Here is a 20,160-nt window from a genome sequence, read left to right as displayed (position 1 = left end):
ATGTACTTCATATGCTTTTCTAAAGTAGACTTTTTTGCTCTTCATCTTGCGTTCCTTCTGTTTCATTAGAACCAAAGTGTTTCTGTTTCATTAGAACCAAATATAGCTTATTATGAATATTCCAAGTAAAATTTCTTCCAGTTTTTTTTAATGATTCTTTTTCTATTGGCCTATGTAAAGTTTAATGAATTGGTTTGGGGGAAGGGGACGACTGTACAGTGCATCATACAACCTTTCAGCAAACCAGCACATTAGTCCAGTCAAATAAAACAAGTGATTAATTGATGTAATGTAGTTTAAAGTTCCAAATGCGAACACAATAATTGTTCACCAAGGAAAAAGTATTAGTTAATCATCTGTCATTTGCATGTTTATAAATATTTTAAAATTTGCTTTACCCTTCTGCTAAATATCATCTCCTTCACTTTCCATTTTCTCCCAGGGATTTTATCATATACAGATTTTTTCTCTGTGTCCATTTTTTTTCATTTATTGGCCAACATCTCAGATCACAATACAGTTCACAAAATTATAGAATCTTATAGGAATCTTATAGGCTGAAAGGAACCTTAAGAGATCAGCTGGGCCTTCCCCTCCTGCTGAGGCAGAAACAAGTGTACTCTAGACCATGCCTAACAGGTTTCTGTCAAACTTGTTCTTAAAAATCTCCAGTGATTGGGATTCTACAAACTCCCTTGGAAGCCTATGCTTCATAGGATAGGCCAGGTTTTCAAAAGTTGGTATCCTTTTTGTTGCTCTCCTCCGAACATTATCTCCAGTTTGTCCACAGCTGTCTAAAAGTCTAGGGCTTAAAACTGAGTACAGTATACCAGCAGTACAGTATACCAGCTGAGGCCTCACAGTAGAACAATTACGTCCCATATTTTATATATGATACTCACATTATTATACCCATAACACCACCATGACACCTCCTGCTGGTCACTTGGGGAATCAGCTCTGTTCAGCCCTGGAGCACCCCTTTCCAGGGTCTATCCTGCTGTTATCTTGTATCAAGACCCATGTCTCTCCCACACTATGGAGCCCTTCCCCCAGGGCACTGCATTTTCTTTCTGGGGTCTCCCAACCCCTTTGCCCACCTTGCCTCAGAGACCCACTGCCAGTCTTCCTCTAGCCCCTATCTTGAGGGGCAAATACAATCAGAAATGACCACTCATCATGGGCAAGGGGTGTGGAACTGCTGCCTTCTCCTACCCTGGCTGCCTCCCTGCAGCCCTAGTACCCTAAGGCCTCAGCATGGGAGTTTGCCTGGCCAGAGCTCCCAGCTCTGCCTGCCTTTCCCCAGCACTTCTCTCTCTCAGGAGCCGCTGTAGCTTCCTTAGCAGCCAGGTCTCTCCTGCTCCACTGCTGTGTCTGTTTCCATACTCTCCAGGAGCCTCTATTTATATAGCCCCAGCTGGGTCCTTGTTACCTGCAGCTCCATTTATGGCTGCCTACCACTTAGCCTCCCTAGATTGCTTCATTGGGTGTAACCTTTGTAGGGCCAGTGTGGAGACAGATGCTCCATCACAATGCCCCAGAATATTAACCTTTCCTGCAACGTCATCATACTGCTGACTCATATTCAGTTTTATCCACTGTAACTCCCAGATCCTTTTCAGCAGAACTACTGCATAGATAGTTATTTCCTATTTGTAGCTGTGCAACTGATTTTTCCTTTCTGAGAATAGTACTTCATATTTGCCTTTACTGAATTTCATCTAGTTGATTTCAGACCAATTCTCCAGTTGATCAATGTTACTTTGAATTCTAATCCTGTCCCTGTCAGAAAGTGCTTGAAACCCCTCCCAGTATGGTGTCATCTGCAAATTGTATAAACATGCTCTCTACCCCTTTACCAATGTAATTACTGAAATATTAACAAGACCTTGGACATGCCTCTGTGGGACCCCATTAGATACATCCTTGGATTGAGATCTACTCTGGTTTTTCAGCAAGTTGTGCACCACTGGTACACGACAATTCTTGCAGCTAATTTCACACCAGACATGTGGAGAGACCTGAATAATGGTGGTCAGATGAGGATGTGATCGGTTCTCTTCTGTCTTGCCATTCCCTGAAGTTGTCCATGTTCTCCATTGGCTTCCAATTCAAGGCCCAGACATGGGGGCTGAGTCTTGCATCCTAGGGTGTGTCTAGACTACAGGGTTTTGTCGACAAAAGTGGACTTTTGTCGACAAAACTATACCTGCGTCCACACTGCCTTAGAGTTATGTCAACATAACGTCGACAAAACTTAGCAGTTTTGTCGACGTATGTAAACCTCATTCTACGAGGAATTCTGTCGATAAAAGCATTATTGCATCTACACTGTCCTTTGCGTCCACACTGTGATGTCAACAAAGTGGCTTGCTTTGTCGACAGAACTGGATGTAGTCTAGACGCTCTTTGTCGACAGAAGCTTTGTCGACGGTATCTGTTGACAAAACTTCTGTCGACAAAACCCTGTAGTCTAGACATACCCCTAGAGTGCTATGCTGCTGCCTTTCCAGATCACTTCCTACCAGTCTTCTCAAGTTAGAAGAAACAGCAAAGTAAACAAAAAACATCAATGAAGTCATCTCCAATCTTTCAAATATCTAGAGTCCCTTTCCCACAGGTGGTCTGGCAGACCATCAACAGTCAGGAACCCTAGCAGATGTGCCTCCCCAGGGCTTCTTTTGAAGTACTTTGGAATGTAGGTATTTTCACCTCCACTGGCTGTCTGTACATGAGCTACACTGTTCCCCTTGTAAGATCTCCCTCTACTCTGTGCATGTATTGTAGGTGTGGCAGGGCAGAGAAGTTTGGGCCTAGAGCAGATCCTTAATTCCTTCCTCTCCAGTGTGAGATTTGGACATCCTAGCCCAATTGAGAGGGGAAAATGTATGTCAATATTTATTCAGATTCAAAAGTGAATTTCAAATTAACATTTTTTGCAACCCTTATGTCATGATATTCTGTTCTGTGACTATCAGGGCTTTACTAGCTGGAATGCTTGTGAAAAATCAACTGCTCTCTCAATATGTATTTTACAATCAGGTAAGCAGAACATGGGGTTCTGCTTTGCTTTTGAGCACAGTAGGTGAAATCTTTGACCTTACTGAAAAAGATAAGAGTTTGACCATTGGCATCAATTAGGACAGAATTTCGCCTAGTGATGCCTGCTGCTGGATACCATTTCTTCCCCTTTAGACTTTTCAGATTCACTCCATTCCTTTTTCTTTATACAAGATTGTCTCACAAAGCAAAGAACCTGCATTAGAGTATGTCCCATCGCAATTAAAACCTATGGCTGGCTTGTGCCAGCTGACTTGGGCCTGTCGGACTCAGACTAAGGGTATGTCTACACTACCCCGCTAGTTCAAACTAGCGGGGTAATGTAGGCATACCGCACTTGCAAATGAAGCCCGGGATTTGAATTTCCCGGGCTTCATTTGCATAAGCGGGGAGCCGCCATTTTTAAAACCCCGCTGGTTCGAACCCCGTGCAGCGCGGCTACACGGGGCACGAACTAGGTAGTTCGAACTAGGCTTCCTAGTTCGAACTACCGTTACTCCTCGTGAAATGAAGCCTAGTTCGAACTACCTAGTTCGTGCCCCGTGTAGCCGCGTTGCACGGGGTTCGAACCAGCGGGGTTTTAAAAATGGCGGCTCCCCGCTTATGCAAATGAAGCCCGGGAAATTCAAATTCCGGGCTTCATTTGCAAGTGCGGTATGCCTACATTACTCTGCTAGTTTGAACTAGCAGGGTAGTGTAGACATACCCTAAGAGATTAAGTAACTGTGGTGTAGATCAATGTTTCTCAACCTTTTTTTTATAAAGTACCCCTTTGAAATAATTGTAAGTATCCCCTTTTTTCAACAAAAAAAATTGGAAGTACTCTCAGTACCTACAGTTTCCAGACACACAATTATTTTTCTACCATTGCAACAAATTTGTTTAAACAACTTAATTGTAGCTGGGCAGGTGATGAAATTTTTGGGCATAAAAAATAAAAACAATAAAGCGCAGTAAAACTTAAAACAAAAATTCAGTTTTCTCCAAATTTCAGTTGTGTTGACATACCCCCCCCCCCCCCCCCCCCGACACCTCTCAAGTATCCCTGCAGTTACTCATACCATTGGTTGAGAAACACAGGTGTAGATGTTCAGGCTCAAGCTGAAGTCCTGATTCTAGAACCTGGCAGGGTGGGAGGACAGCCAGCCATGAGTTTTTCATTGTACTATAGATATAACTACATACGTCTGATACCTAATTAACAACTCCAGTATCACCAAGTCATCACAAGGAGGATATCACTATCTACACAAATATCATTAACTGCATTTGTTTGTATGAGTAGAAAGTGTTAATTCTTAACTAATGTGTACTGATTATCCATAGTCTGAGGCTAGTATACTTAGGAAACCTTCTGTAATATATTTTTTCTATTGTACTGCATTCTGGGAATCAATTTCCCAGCTCATTTGCCATAGAGCCACACCCCTTCTGGGTCACCTGATACTGGCCACTGTCGGAAGACAGGATACTGGGCTAGATGGACCTTTGGTGTGACCCAGTATGGCCATTCTTATGTTCTTAAGAAGGATCTGAATTAGATGTCAGAAACCTTTTTAAGTTTTGGAAAGTCATGGATGAAGAGTCTCTACCCCTAACTTGTCCTTTTTTCTTCCTTCCCCCACCTTAGCCTCTGGGTTTCTTCTGCCACTTCTCCTTCTGGAGACCCATCTAACCCGCTGCTAGTTCCCAAGAATCTCACCCCTTGCCCCTTAGCACATTTATGCCCTTTTCCAGCTGATTTCCCATACCGTTCTATACCGTTGAGATCATTAGCAATATTCAGCCTATTTGCAGATGTCTCAAGTAGTAAGGGCTGGGGGTAACTCCCAGGAAATCCAAGGATATAAGAGAGCTGGAGGATTGAAGGAGAAGAAGGTAACTATGGGATTATAGTGAGTGGCCGGGAATATGTTAGGTAGTATAGAAACTGAATGAGAGAGAAACACTCTGAAGTCTCCATTGCCAGTTTGTTACACATATGAATATTTGGATGTTTATCTGAAATGCCAAACTTAGAGCAGTGGACCCTGACCAATAGTTTGAACACCTCTTCCCTGATGATAAAAAGATAATGCTTAGTCTCCCAGGCCTTCCTAGAGAAAGCAACTGCCACATTTTTATGAAAATAATTCTAAAATCCTATCTGCAGAAAATTGACTTGACTTGAGTTTATGTTTTCCAAACAGTTTTATGCTGTCGTTTGAGGATTTAGGACTGCTCCACAATCTTAAGTGGCATCAGAACAACAGTTTAACCATAGAACTGACAGAATATAATATTACATCTAATAAAACCTAATTGTTAAATAAAGTTTTAAAAGGCAAACATTCTTTTCATAGGGGCAGTAGAGTGATATTTCAACATGATTTTTCTGTTGAAAGATGCAAGATACAAATATCTTGCTAAGTACATTTATTTGCAGTCTGGGTGCTTTCTTCCCATTTCAGTAAATTATTATGCTTAGTTAGGTTTGCTTTACTTAAAATTATAATATCTATAAATAAAAAAGTATAATACTTTGTTTCCTAATCTGCTTCCCACAGAGGTTATACTGTAGTTCTCTTATATAAAATGTAACTATTTTGGATTAGATAGTTCACAGAGTTGCCAAAACAATCAGACTAAATCAAGTAAAATGTTTTCAATTTCTTCATTACAGGGTGACTTTGAACACTTTTACTCTGTTGTATGACTGAACATTCTTTGTTTTTCTATCTTCCTTCCAATTTCACCTCCCCTCTTCCCTTGATTCACACTGCAGACTTGATGCGTGAAATAGAGCATGGGCCAAAACAAAACCAGTCAAGTAACATCTGGGGTGAATCTGGTCTTATGTGTCTCACTCTTTGCTCATTATACAATATTTCATTTAACAGAAGAAAGTAAATCTGAAAGGCTTGGGAGTTGTTGTTGTTTTTTTTTAAAGGTCACATAACATCTTTGTAGTTATTTTCTAATAGAGGGACTTCTGACCCAGAATTTTAGGCAGATAGCAAACATAAAAATGAAAAACAATGGTATATCTTAAGTCTTTTTGAAAGCAAAATCACATTCTGATAATGACGGGAGCTGAATAGGTTGAAGGAGAGTGTTCCTGAGCCATTCCTATAACCTACTTACACTGTATTTCCATTCATTATAGCTGCCAATAAAACATTTAATAGAATATTTGCAAACAATGCTTTATTTGTTCAATATCAAAGAGATCCATCAAAAGTGCTTAATTGACAGATATTATTTAAAAAATCATCTTAATTATTTTGATAGTCACAGTTTGTGTCATTAGTAGGGCAAACTGACAAATTATCAATGACATATTTATGCTACCATAGGCATACCCTGGCAGCCAAAATATGGGATCAACATTTTTGAATGACAATATGTATAGAATATACTTGTTTGCCATCTGTTTATTTACACTGGAAGCTGCATAAATTATATACTTTTCCATAAACATTGCTATTATTTTAGTGTTAAGTGGGACATGCAATGGGTGTTTTACAAATTGTTTCTCATATTTTCTATTGTTTCTAAACTGTAATTACATCACTACTAATTGCACTTTACCTGACTTGGAATCCCTACACTTCAGAGACAAGCCTTGTTTACTTTTTTCCAAACTGTGATAATCAAAAGGGAGAGAATGCTTAAACATGAAGCTCAACAGACCATAACAGACAACATAATTTCCATAGCTTTCTATATGAAGAGATCGGATAGGTAGATGTCTTAAAGTGTCTTTTCAGTCACTACATCTTTATTATGCAGTTGATATTCATGCAACTGCTACAGGTTACAGACCCTTGAGGATACAAGAAACACTTCTCGGGGAACTGACTGTGGATTAATTTATGCACTACCAACTGTCCCAGTTGTTTGGTATAAGAACAGAACTGTTGCTTGCTTATACCCTCAACCTTATCGAGGATCACCTGCTAAATTCATTATTAAACAGAGACTCTGTTATATTTAAATATAAAGGGCCAAATTCCCAGCTGGTGTAAACAGGTACAATCCTAGATAAATCAATGGAGCTGCAGCCATACAGGTGTGTGCTGTAAGTAACACAGCATTACATGTACAGTAGATTTTAACACATTTTTAAAAAACTACATTGTACCAAAATGTTAAGCTGAGATATAGTAGGTCAGATCCTCAGCTGGTCTAAAATGGCATAAACCTAAGGATGTCATTGGGCTATAATAATGTACATCAGCTAAAAATATAGCCTAGAGTTTTTCATGATTTCATAATATAATACATGCAAGGTTTCATATGATATGAAAAATAAAATAGTCAGACACATAAATGAATATAATTTGTTGGGGGAAAGTCAACATGGGTTCTGTGAAGGGAAATCATGCCTTACTAATCTGCTAGAGTTCTTTGAGGAGGTCAACAAACATGTGGATAAGGGGGATCCAGTGGATGTAGTATCCTTAGATTTCCAGAAAGCCTTTGACAAGGTCCCACACCAAAGGCTCTTAAGTAAAGTAAGTTGTCATGGGATAAGAGGGAAGGGCCTTTCATGGATTGATAACTGGTTAAAAGACAGGAAACGAAGAGTAGGAATAAATGGTAATTTTTCTGAGTGGAGAGAGGTAACTACTGGGATCCCCCAAGGGTCTGTCCTGGGACCCATCCTATTCAACTTATTTATAAATGATTGTGATGAAGGGGTAAACAGTCATGTGGCAAGATTTGCAGATGACACCAAACTGTTCAAAGTAGTTAAGATCCAAAGCAGACTGTGAAGAGCTTCAAAAAGGTCTCACCAAATTAAGCGATTGGGCATCAAAATGGCAGATGAGATGTAATGTTGTTAAATGTAAAGTAATGTACACTGGAAAAAATAACCCCAACTATATACACAATATGATGGAGATTAATTTAGCTACAACTACTTAAGAGTGAGATCTTGGAGTCATTGTGGATAGTTCTCTGAAAACATCCACTCAGTGTGCAGCAGCAGTCAAAAAGGCAAACAGAATGTTAGGAATCATTTAAAAGGGGTTAGAGAATAAACCATGGTATGCCCACATCTTGAATACTGCATACAGACATGGTCGCCTTATCTAAAAAAATATTTTGGCATTGGAAAAGGTTCAGAAAAGAGCAACAAAAATTATTAGGGGTTCGGAACGGGTCCCATATGAAGAGAGATTAAAAAGACTTGGACTTTTCACCTTAGAAAAGAGGAGACTAAGGGGGGGAATATGATAGAGGTCTATAAAGTCATGCCTAATATAGAAAAAGTGAATAAGGAAAAGTTATTTACTTGCTCGCATAATATAAGAACTAGGAGTCACCACATGAAATTAATAGGCAGCAGGTTTAAAACAAACAAAAGGAAGTTTTTCTTCACTCAGCGCACAGTCAACCTGTGGAATTGCTTACCAGAGGATGTGGTGAAGGTTAGAACTTTCCCAGGGTTCAAAAGAGCTAGATAGATTCATGGAGGTTAGGTCCATCAATGGCTATTAGCCAGGATGGTTAGGAATGGTGTCCCTAGCCTCTGCTTCTCTGAAGGTGGGTGACAGGGGAAGGATCACGTGAGGTTTACCTGTTGTAATCCCTCCATCTGGGGTATCTAGTATGGGCCACTGTCGGAGACAGGATACTGTGCTAGGTGGACCTTTGGTCTGGCCCAGTATGGCCAATTTTATGTTCTTATATGACGAGAAAGTCATATCTTACAATATATATTAAATATGTTGTGACAGAGAGGAAACTCCCCGCACTGACAGCCCCGCCCGCGGGGGAGCGCCGAGCGGCGCAGCGGGGCTGAGCACGGGGAAAAGCGCCCCAGCGGACGAGCCGCAGTCGGGCGCAGGGGAGGAGGATGAGAGAGGGCGCGCGGCCACAGGTACCCCGGGCGCGGCAGGCGGCAGGACCCCAGGGGGAGCGGCACGTCCCTTGCGTACTGGCTCAAAAGGGGGAGGAGCCTGAAGGGAAAGGGGCTGCCGGCATTTCCCTTGACCCCGCAGGTAACCCGGGGAGCGGGGCCGGCAGAGCCCGAGGAGCAGGGGAAAGCGGAGGACCGGAGGAGGAGGAGGCCCGGACCCCCGCAGCCCATACCCGGGGCGAAACCGCCCGGACCGGGGCTCCAGGAACCGGGGCCAAAGGCGGACAGCTTCACCTTCGACAACCGGGGAGGACCGAAGGCCTGGCCTGCCGGAGGGCAAGTCCCCGGGACTGGTTCGTGAGCGAGGCTGAGTGCGGGGGGCCCGTCAGCGCACACGGGCTGAGTGTAAGCCCGGGTGCGGCGGGCACAAACCCGGCGGCCCGGACAGTGGGGCCGGGACTCGGGGGCAGAGACTGGGGGTGACAGACACAGGCGAGGGAGCGGCCCGGGGGGCCGGCGCGGGCCAGGCGGCCCAACCTTGCCACATATGTGTATAAACTATGCTATTATATCTGAAGGCTAAATAAAGCACAAAAATGGGTAGGCAGACATTCAATGTTTGTATTCTACTATATGCTGTGATTATATATTCTCTCCTCAATATTGTGCTGTGTTTGATAGCCAAGTAGCACACACTAGCATATTTACATAGTATTCCTCTCTATAGTGAAAAAAAACCTTACATTTTAAATAACCTGAAAGGTATAATCCACTTTTTATCAAGACAACTGTAACTCAGAATGCCCAGTGACAGACCAGACTGTAATACCATATGTTTCATTCAAAAATCAAAGTTCTTAGTCTCTTTCCTGCATTGCATTAGCTGTGGTGAGCTATGAGATTCTTCCTTTACATCAGGCTTGCTGGCACTTTTAAATGATCTCAGTTATGTCTGATATGTCAACATGGCTTTTGAGATGAACTCAAAGCCTGCTATTCATTAACTGAAAGAAATAACCAATAGAAAATCCTTGAAGCCTTCTAATAAATCCACTGTTGGTTTGTGGACAAATCACTAGAAACCTAAGACCAGATTTTGTTTGATCCTGTGTAGGTTTGCAAAACTGAGGAAGGACACAATAATTTTTCTCCTCTCCTGTGTATTTGTATAGCAGCCAATCACAGTGTAACCAAGGGCCAGTGAAATTTCACCAACTGCCTGATCCAAAGTCTGCTGAAGGCCAAGGAAAGGCTTTGTAAGGAGCCCTTAGCTAGCCCCCCACCCCACCCCTCAAGAGTGCCAGCTGCCCCAAAGGGGACTGTTACAGATGTATACTCTATAGACTTTACACAGACCAGAAAGGTGCCAAAGAAGCCCTGGTGGTAGGACTGTTCCCACCATGCCAGTCACATATGATGGGGAGGAGTTCTTTCAAAAGGAGTCAGATGAAGTCAGCATGGGATGGAGGAGAATTCCTCCAGAATCCCTAACAGAATTCCTCCTGGAACTCTGAATGCCATCCCCCCGCCCGCCCATCATGCACTTCTGGTACAGGACTGTATCTTTAAGACACAATCCATCTCACTATAGAGTGCAAATACCACACCCTTTAATCTACATCTTAGTATTGTTAGTGTACAAATATGTTTAATTACAGGTGCAGAAACCAGTACGCCATATCCTCAGTTGGCACAAATTAGCCTGAAGATCTGAATAGGGGTTCCTCTTCTGTGATTAGAGTGCCATTATGAATACAACAGAAATGTCATTATGCATGTGATATGTGATTTCAGCAATGTGTTTTAGTCTCAAAATACAACAGACAGGGATAGCCATTCTGAACTGGAATTGCTCCCCGTCCACTATGACTCTACAATGCCTGTCCTCAGGAGGATCTCTCTGGATATAACTGAATGAATAGTAATATTGATGTATAAGCAGACGATATTGAATAGGATTAGAATAGACTAGAAGTACATTGAGAGAAGATGTCTTATACTAATTTAACACACAAAAGCATACAAAAAAAATCTAATGCCTAGAAGTTGCAGATAGACAAATTCAACCTAAAAATTAGGGGCAATTTTTCAATAATTAGGGTAATTAGTCTTTGGAACAATCTACCTAGAGATGTGATGGATTCTTCATCATTTGGAGTCTTTAAACTGTGACTTTCTTTTCTTAAAATTGAACTATATCTCAACCAGAAGTTGTAATACAGGAATTATAGGGGTCTATGGCCTGTGTTGTGCAGGCAGTCAAATGAGATGGTCATAATGGTCCCTTCTGAACTAGGAATGTTTATCAGATTGCAAGTAACTTTACCATCAATACTTATGCATAGACTTCTATCATTGTTAAAGAAAATTTTCTATTTTCTAGGAGTGTTTCTGTACATAACTCAGTAATATATAGTGTGAATCTGGCAACAAATTAAAGCAGACAAAACGGACAATCAAATTTAACAAGAAAAATATGATGCAGTATAACCACTAAAGATATTATTGTTATTTCAATGAAGAGTACAGATTTGCAAAATATCTCAAAACATGCCATGGATTCTTTTTGCTTTCAAGCTTTTTGCCAGTGATGGTTAGCTGAAGCATAATATCACTGTATATTTGAAAGCAAATTATCCTCTATAGCACAATGAGCAGAATTAGACATTCCAAAGAGCTCTTCTGCCAAATGTCATGTAGACCACCACCAGCACTGCAGTTCGCTGGCTCCAAACTATGTATCCATCAAATTCAGCCTAAAGAATTGTTTGTGAAACCAGTCATAATTGTGATTAATGTGTTAGCTTGTTTAAAATTGTATGAAGATTACCTTGTGCAAAGAAATATCAGGATAAGGTTTTCTTGCAAACTCTTTACCCTCTGTGTTGTTTTCAGAGACTGATATTCATGATTTATATTGGATCTGTTTAAGCAGCACCTCAGTCATACAGTGTTACTGGTATTTCCTGATTGGATATCCTAACTTGTATAAAAAAAAGAAGCAGTGCCTGGATTATTCTTGGGGGCTTTGATACTTCAGAGCATGTTTGTGGGAACAAAGGGAGGAGAGATTGAGATAAACAGACGAGTAAATCGGCCTCGAGTATTTTAGGGTACTTTAAGATTTCTCTTTTTTTAAAAAAAAAAAAAAAGAAATAATTATTTTGACTCGATACTTGACATTAGTTATAAAATGTTCTGATTTAAACAGACACATCCAAGATTTAAGAATCTGAACAGTCAGAATTCTTTTTTAATATTTTAACCAATTCTACACACATTCACATGAACAGCCATGTATAGATTTTCTGTATTGTGGGAAATGTCATGATTTTGACTGTTTAGCTTTTATAAAAGAGAATGAAAACAATAAATTCTGAAATGTTCTTTGAAATAAAGTTCCCCAAAATCATTTAGGACTGATCAAAATCTTTTATGTATTGATATAAAATTTCTTTGAATTTTACCCTTTTATAACATTTTAAAAAGTGAAATGAAAATTCATTTTCAAATGGTAAAACAAAGTTTTCTACTCCCTGATGCTGAAAACCTTATTAAAATGTTAAGTTCCTTTTAACAAATCAGCATTTTCTAACTGAAAAGGGTTCCACTAGAAAATCTTGACACCAACTTTATTAATTGCCTCAGTGCAAGGGTGCCAGTATGGTTTGGTTGAAGAATTACTGTGCTAAATGGCCTATAACTTAAACAATGTTTATTATTATATTATAAAGTAGAACAACATTAAGGTTGCAAAGTCAGACTTTTAAAGGTAAGAAATGCTGAAATTAAGGTTGCCAGGATTCATAACTTGGGCAGGTTTAGGCATATTTTCACAGAATAAGAAAAAGATACATCTCTGACATAAAGGCTACACTGTCAAATGTCAAGCCCTTGCTCCGAAGCATGGGGGACTAAAATTTCCCCAAAAATGTTGCAAGAACTTTTAACTTGTATCAAACAATGTATTTTAACCTGGCCTCATTCGCAGAAAAATCTTTGCCATTTTGGTTGTAATTTTCCAAAAATTATTCAGACAACATGTAAAACATTCATCCCCTAAATAGTTACAGTTTGGCAGTTTTAAGCAACTGAAAAATTCTTATAATGGGAAGTATCAAGTAATATTATTAAAAAGCAGATTTACATGGCGTTGCTCAGGTCCTCAACTCAATTAATTTTTTAAATAAAAGGAAAAGATGCATGCTTTTTCCCCAATGATTTTATTTTTCAAAAATACACTCTTATTTTTATGAAGTACAAATACAGTCTTAGTTTCACCTCAAAAAAGATATTTTGGCCTTGGAAAGGGTTCAGAAAAAATGATTAGGGGTTTGGAACAGGTCCCATATGAGGAGAACTTAAAGCGACTGGGACTTTTCAGTTTAGAAAAGAGGAGACTGAGGGGGGATATAATAGAGGTCTATAAAATCATGAGTGGTGTGGAGAGGGCAGATAAAGAAAAGTTATTTATTAGTTCCCTAAATAGAAGAACTAGAGGACACCAAATGAAATTAATGGGTAGCAGGTTTAAAACTAATAAAAGAAAGTTCTTCTTCACACAGCGTGTAGTCAACCTGTGGAACTCCTTGCCAGAGGAGGATGTGAAGGCTAGGACTGTAACAGAGTTTAAAGATAAGCGGGTCTTTGCCCATGAAAGCTTATGCTCCAACACTTCAGTTAGTCTCTAAGGTGCCACAGGACTCCTCGCCGCTTTTGCAGATTCAGACTAACACGGCTACCCCTCTGATACTAGAGTTTAAAGAGACGCTAGATAATTTCATGGAGGTTGGGTCCATAAAAGGCTATTAGCCGGGGGATAGAAATGGTGTCCCTGGCCTCTGTTTGTCAGAGGCTGGAGAAGGATGGCAGGAGACAAATCGCTTGATCGTTGTCTTCGATCCACCCTCTCTGGGGCACCTGGTGCTGGCCACTGTCGGCAGACAGGCTACTGAGCTAGATGGACCTTTGGGCTGACCCAGTATGGCCATTCTTATGTAAGTTAATTTTAGTAAGTCTTTTAAATGGGAATTCCATACAGTATTTTTTTCTTCATTGCTATGAACTCTTATCATTCTCTATGTTTCAACGAAAAAGGGTTCTAATCAATTTGGTTTCCAGTAATATTGTCTTCTAATTTGTAAATCTTAAGCATTGATTTAGCTGTGCCAAAACAGAGCACTGCTCCAAATGTCTCCATTTTATCTCTTTTCTGTAAAGTTTTTTGAGATATGGATAGAGACCAATTTGGATATGGATAGAGACCTCTTTAATGTTTTTAATGAAGTAAATACTCATGGAAACTGCGTAATCATGGGAGATTTCAACTTTCCAGATATAGACTAGAGAACAAGTGCTAGTAATAATAATAGGGCTCAGATTTTCCTAGATGTGATAGCTGATGAATTCCTTCATCAAGTAGTTACTGAACCAACAAGGGGGGATGCTATTTTAGATTTGGTTTTGGTGAGTAGCGAGGACCTCACAGATGAAATGGTTGTAGGAGACAACCTTGGCTCGAGTGATCATGAGCTAATTCAGTTCAAATTAAATGGAAGGATAAACAAAAGTAAATCTGAGACTAGGGTTTTTGATTTCAAAAGGGCTAACTTTAATAAATTAAGGAAATTAGTTAGGGAAGTTGATTGGACTAAAGAAATTATGGATCTTAAAGTGGAGGAGGGCTGGAATTATTTTAAGTTAAAGTTGCAGAAGCTGTCAGAAGCCTGTATCCCTAGAAAAGGGAAAAAATTTATAGGCAGATGTGTTAGACCAAGCTGGATGAGCAAGCATCTCAGAGAGGTGATTAAGAAAAAGCAGAACGCATATAAAGGAGTAGAAAATGGGAGGAATCAGTAAAGAAAGCTACCTTATTGAGGTTAGAGCATGTAGGGACAAAGTGAGAAAGGCTAAAAATCAGGTAGAGTTGGACCTTGCAAAGGGAATTAAAACCAACAGTAAAAGGCTTTATAGCCATATAAATAGGAAAAAAACAAAAAAAAGAAGAAGTAGGACCGCTAATTACTAAGGATGGAGTGGAGGTTAAGGATAATCTAGGAATGGCCCAATATTTGAACAAATACTTTGCTTCAGTCTTTAATGAGGCAAATGAAGAGCTTAGGGATAATGGTAACTTAACAAATGGGACTAAAGATATGGAGGTAGATATTACCATATCCGAGGTAAAAGCCAAACTTGAACAGCTTAATGGGAGTAAATCGGGGGGCCCAGATAATCTTCATCCAAAAATATTACAGGAACTGGCACATGAACTTGCAAGTCCATTAGCAAAAAATTTTAATAAATCTCTAAACTCAGGGGTTGTACCATTTGACTGGAGAATTGCTAATATAGTTCCGATTTTTAAGAAAGAGAAAAAAAGCGACCCGGGTACCTATAGGCCTGTTAGTTTGACATCTGTAGTATGTAAGATCCTGGAAAAAATTTTGAAGGAGAAAGTAGTTAGAGACATTGAGGGTAGTGGCAATTGGAACAAATTACAACATGGTTTTACAAAAGGTAGATCGTGCCAAACCAACCTGATTTCCTTTTTTGAGAAAGTAACAGATTTTTTAGATAAAGGAAATGCAGTGGATCTAATCTACCTCGACTTTAGTAAGGTATTTCATACAGTACCACATGGGGAATTATTGGTTAAATTGGAAAAGATAGGGATTAATATGAAAGTTGAGAGGTAGATAAGCAACTGGTTAAAGGGGAGACTAAAGCGGGTCATATTGAAAGGTGAACTGTCGGGTTGGAGGAAGGTTACTAGCGGAGTTCCTCAGGGATCAGTTTTGGGGCCAATTTTATTTAATCTTTTTATTGCTGATCTTGGCACCAAAAGTGGAAGTATCCTAATAAAATTTGTGGATGACACAAAGTTGGGAGCTATTGCCAATTCAGAAAAGGATCGGGATATCATACAGGAAGATCTGAATGATCTTGTAAATTGGAGTGATAGCAATAGGATGAAATTTAATAGTGAGAAGTGTAAGGTTATGCATTTAGGGATTAATAACAAGAATTTTAGTTATAAGCTGGGGACACATCAATTGGAAGTAACGGAGGAGGAGAAGGACCTCGGAGTCCTGGTTGATTATAGAATGACTATGAGCCGCCATTGTGACATGGCCATGAAAAAGGCTAATACAATCTTGGGATGTATTAGGCGAGGTATTTCCAGTAGGGATAAGGAGGTGTTAGTGCCATTATACAAGGCATTGGTGAGACCCCATTTGGAATACTGTGTGCAGTTCTGGTCTCCCACGTTTAAGAAGGATGAATTCAAATTGGAACAGGTACAAAGAAGGGCCACTAGGATGATCCGAGGAATGGAAAACCTGTCTTATGAAAGGAGATTCAAGGAGCTTTGCTTGTTTACCTTAACCAAAAGAAGGCTGAGGGGGGACATGATTGCACTTTTTAAATATATTAGAGGGATAAATACCAGGGAGGGAGAGGAATTATTTAAGCTTAATACCAATGTGGACACAAGAACAAATGGATATAAACTGGCTAGTAGGAAGTTTAGACTTGAGATTAGATGAAGGTTTCTAACCATTAGAGGAGTGAGGTTCCGGAACGGCCTTCCAAGGGAAGTAGTGGGGGCAAAAGATCTATCTGGTTTCAAGATTAAACTAGATGGGTTTATGAAGGGGATGGTTTGATGAGATAACATGATCTTGGTAACTAATTGACCATTCATTATCAGTGGGAATAGGTCAATGGAGGGATGACAGGAGTTACTATAGAGAACTTTCTGGGTGTCTGGCTGGTGAGTCTTGCCCACATGCTCAGGGTTTAGCTGATCGCCATATTTGGGGTCGGGAAGGAATTTTCCTCCAGGGTAGATTGGGAGAGGCCCTGGAGGTTTTTCGCCTTCCTCTGTAGCATGGGGTACAGATCACAGCTGGAGGATTCTCTGCATCTTGGGGTCTTCAAAGTATTTGAAGGCTTCAATATCTGAGATATAGGTGAGAGGTATTCTGGGAGGGGGGGTGAGATTCTGTGGCCTGCACTGTGCAAGGGGTCAGACTAGATGATCATAATGGTCACTTCTGACCTTAAAGTCTATGAGTCTATGAGAAATGATCTTATTCTAGATTCATACTATTTTTCAGGCTCATCTTGGGTTAGTGTCCTTCAACATTTCGTTAGTTATGTCAGTTTTGAGGACTGCGCTTGATTTGGTGATAACATCTCTTTTCTAATTAGTTTTATGAAAAACAGTCCCATTCCAGGCCCATCCCATTTTCCTAGCATGACCAAACCCTTAGCTGCTCTAAGTTATGATAAGAGGAAGCTCTATACCAAATTTGTTGGTCCTAGTTCTTACCATTTAGAATGAATTCTTGAAGAAACAGGAACACTCTCTAAAATACATAGTAGACTAGTAGATTTATCCAGCATTGCTTGGATCCTTAACTCAAATAATTTTTTTCTTCATTTAAATAATTACTGTAGGGTGGGCTGGGAATGAGGGGTTCAATACGGAGGCTGCCTGAGGAAGAAAGGACTACCCCAGCCCTCGCAGCAGCTTGGGGCCAGGTGAAAAGTGCCTGTGCAAGGCCACTGCAGCACCTTCCCTGGTTGAAGACAAAGACAAACAAACAAGCATACCCTCTGAAATATATACTAGATAGTTGACCCTTTATTACCTTTGCTCCCTGCTGCCCCATTGAGGTTATAGCTGTCTTGTCCCCATTTCTGGCCCTTTGCTGCCTCCTGTACTTTCAACAGTATAACTGTGCCTCTTACCAGATCCCTTCATTTCCATTTGATGAGAAACAATCAAATTCCATGCTCATCCCATTGTCCTGGCACAACAAAAACCTGACCTTGCTTTAAGCTATGATAAGAGGAAGCTGCATACCAAATTTAGTAGTCCTAGTTCTTGCCATTTAAGAAGAGTTCTTCAACAAACGGATTCACAGATAGACAGACTTACTCACACACACACACACTCTCAAGTATATAGTAGATTAGCATTGCTACAAGGCCTTCTTATAGTATCTTCCAAATTCATAAACTGAATTCACTTTATTTCCCACACTTGCCATCCTAAACAGTGTATTAGTTGTACGTGTGTATTCAGTCCTACTTTCAAATACCATAATTTGCATGAACAAAATTAAATCCTTAAATATTGGTGCAATCAACACACACCGCATAAATATTTGGAGAACAACTGCATGCACTCATGCCTGGAAAACATTGCCAAAGCTATTCCACATGCTAATATGCTCCTGGCATGGGTTGCACCCTCCCCCCCGCCCCTTTTAAGGTCTCATTGCCCCTCAGGGCATCCATGGTATTAACAGTATAAAGTCCATGCCCCTCTATCAGGGTAAATATGACAATAACAGTCCCAATATAAAGTCCAGGCCCCTCTATCAGGCCCTTTGGAGACCTAGCCGCCCAGAGAAGCCTCTCCGGGACCAGGAGTTGTCCAGGGTAAGGAAAACAGGTGGTAAGGGGACCCGGGCCCTCCCTCTCCACCGGGTCCCAGCCCAGGGCCCTTTAGGCAGGGACTATGGCTCCTGCCTGCTCGGCGGGGAATCCAGCCGCTACACACCGAGCCGCACTGTCAGTCCTCTGCCCTGGGCTGCTTCCTACCACGCCCTGGTTCCCCTGGGGCCCATTCGCCTCCCAGTCAGTACTTGCCGGGGCTGCCGTCCGGGTTGGCGGCTGCTGGCTCTGCCTCCGGGTCAGGCACGGGCGGCAACTCCGGTCTCAGCTGCTGCAGAAATACCGGCACGGCCTGGACTACTCCTTCGCCCAGTGGCCTCCCTGGCTATAGGGATCTCTTCGCTTTTATACTCAGGCTCTGCTGGGAGCATGCCCAGCAGGGCTGGCGGGGCGTGGCCTTCTCAGCCAGCTGGGCCTGAGCTACCCCCTGACCTCTGGTGCTGAGCCTGTCCCCCCGTCACATAGTGCTATAAAAATAAATGGGCATTTATGATGACAAACTCTGGATCTTTCATTTGTTAATACTATATGGTGTGCTACTCGACCATTCAGTTTAATAAATGTTTTTCCTGGTTTCGATGCACCCATCTGATGTATTTCCAGGATCTGGATGATTATTACTACATAAGCGATAGATGTCATCTGGTTTACTGGTTGATTTATCAAATGTAGCTTGTTTTCTTAATTATATTTTCACTATAGCCTTCAGATTATCCAACCTTCTAAGCTCTTCCTACTTTTTAAATTGTTTAGAACACATAGCGGTTTGAAAAAAAATAAGAGTAGCAGTTTTCTTCACTTTCAAGATAACCTGCAGGCCACAAACTATTCATACAATACACAGTTTGTCAGAAATGGTATTCGAGGGCAAATTTTCAAGGTTACTTTTCTTATATACAGATTTAACATTCTGCCAATTTATGTAGTAGGACCAATCCTAAACCCTTAGTCTGCAGACCATGACAATTTTACAACCTGTAGCTTTCCCATAACTATTTGGCCTCCAAATATTTTAGCTTGATATCTGGATATCAAATTCATAGTTCTTTAAAACTTAGAATATAGTGTGCTCTACTTAGTAATAGAGAGATTATCTCTTAGGCCATCTCAAGAAGGTATGAACTACATTCATGATATCATAACTTCCCTGTATCAACTACAGCAATGATACACAGAAAAGTATTGATTTAAGTTGTCTGTAGCTCAGAGTTTCTTGAAACAAGTTAATCCCAGCAGTGCATTTTTGCTCTTCCTTTGGTCTCTGCCGGTTTTGTTTCAACTGGAAAGAAGGAGAAGAGTGAGCAACCAGTTCTCTGCAAGCAAAATCTGCAGGCAAGTCCTGTGTGGACTTGCCCAGAGAGCACTCTTTGTAAATCTGTCTCTTAAACCTTTCTTTAGAGTTTGTTTTCAAGTGGCAATATTACAGCTATGTCCAGTTCCATAATCATAAATTGGTTCTCTTTCAACAACACTCGTGAGTTCCCAGATGTGATTCCATACTACATTCAAGGCCTGATTCCCAGGGCTGTGTCCAGACTCAGGGGTTTTTTCGAAAAAAGTAGCCTTTTTTCGAAAAAACTTCACCTGCGTCTAGACTGCAGCCGCGTTCTTTCGAAATTAAATCGAAAGAATGCGGCTTTTCTTTCAATGGTGGTAAACCTCATTTCACGAGGAAGAACGCCTTCTTTCGAAAGTGCTCTTTCGAAAGAACGCGTTCTTGAATGTAAATAGGGCTTCTTCGAAAGAGAGCATCCAGACTCACTGGGTGCTTTCTTTCGAAA

Source organism: Pelodiscus sinensis, chromosome 6 (genome assembly GCF_049634645.1).
Source record: "Pelodiscus sinensis isolate JC-2024 chromosome 6, ASM4963464v1, whole genome shotgun sequence".
NCBI lineage: Eukaryota > Metazoa > Chordata > Testudines > Trionychidae > Pelodiscus > Pelodiscus sinensis.
This window is presented reverse-complemented; position numbering follows the sequence as displayed.